The sequence below is a fragment of the Brassica oleracea genome, chromosome C3 (genome assembly GCF_000695525.1).
Source record: "Brassica oleracea var. oleracea cultivar TO1000 chromosome C3, BOL, whole genome shotgun sequence".
NCBI lineage: Eukaryota > Viridiplantae > Streptophyta > Magnoliopsida > Brassicales > Brassicaceae > Brassica > Brassica oleracea.
Window position 1 is genome coordinate 26,330,974 of NC_027750.1, and position 1,636 is coordinate 26,332,609.

Sequence of the window (1,636 nt, forward strand, 5' to 3'; positions counted from 1 at the left end):
GGGGGGGGGGGGGGGGGGGGCATTGTTCCTTTGATTTTATTTATTTACTAATAAAAATTCCATATTTAATTATTTTTATTGAAGTGGTTTCTCATTTATGTATGAGCATTACTTGATGGTCTATGAGAATTCTGATGAATCTTTATTAATGGAAGTAACCTTTTTAATTTATTTTTTTGTCACAACATTTCTAATTAGTTTCGAATATTGTTACAGAAGTCAACTATTTACAATTAGATAGCTTAACCAAAACAATTAAGAGCAAGTAAATATAATATGATCAAGAAATCCACATGTTACTTATTGTCACTTGTCAGTACAGTCTACCGTAACTGGAAACAACTCTTTTGCTATAAAAAGATAGATAGAAATAAAAATATTATACAGAGGTGAATAAATATACAATTGTTAGAAATAGTGATTAGTCATTAAAAGACACATGTCTTTGTCTTGATAGGTAAGTCATCCTTGTCGGATCAACACTTATCTTACATATGTATCATAGGTGTTGTCTTGAGTCAGTTTATGACTCGTATATATATAGCTTGTGCTGTAACACAAGAAGAAATAATAATGAGATAACTCTCTTCTCACTTACATCTCTCTCTCGTTGTCTTCAGCTCACACCAAACATATACATAAATAATTATAATAATAGATTTAAATATACACATATACATAGGTATATGTCTCTTAAGCTAATATTCAACACGTTTTCAGCACGAAGTTCTGACCAACTGAGGTTTATCAATCCGAAAGTTCTTAAACCAGTCGAGGTAATGTTTAAATTTATGTGTTTCAATATACTTAATTTATTTAAATTTTATTATTGTTCCGGAGTGAGAGGCTAAACCTTCTCCGTTTATTTTCGGGATGATAGGTGTTGTCTTTCCCGACTGATCGTTATGGTAAGCTATGCCTTCACGATCAGAGAAACACGTGGTAGGCGTTGCCCCCGTGAATAAAAAAAAAAAGGTCAAAAATGGAAGACTAAGTCTCCTCGGATCTTGAAATAAGTAAAAGTCAAAATGGTAGACTATGTCTCCTCAGACTTTGGAAAATGATCAATATGGTAGTCTAAGACTCCTCATATCATGTGGTAGACTAAGCCTCCAAGTTTATTTACGCTCTTTAAATTTCTGCAATTTAAATTTATGCCTTTAGTTTCTGCATTTAAATTATGCATTTCAATTTACGTCTTTATATATTATTATTCTATGAATTTTGTTATCATATCAAATTTGACAAAGCTAAAATAAATGCCCTTGATATTACGGAAAATAATTATAAGACTTGGGCAGTGAGTGCAAAGATGCACCTGAAAGAAAATGAGCTTTTAGAAATCATCGATATAAACTATATCGGATGAGAAAAAGATAGAGCCATGATATTTACACCAATTCAATGATGGTTTATAAGATGATGTGTATCATGAGAAAATATCTAAAAGATCTTTGATAAATAAATCCTTGAAAGAAAGATTCACTAAATAGTCGGAGTTGATATAAATCCTCCGTGAAAACTGAAAAAAATGAAATCATGATACCAAACCATCAAGTCGGTCCTTCTTGAAAAGGAAGAGGGTGTGGATGCGGTTGAAACCGCTACCGTGGTCGTGGAAGAGGACGAGGAAGAA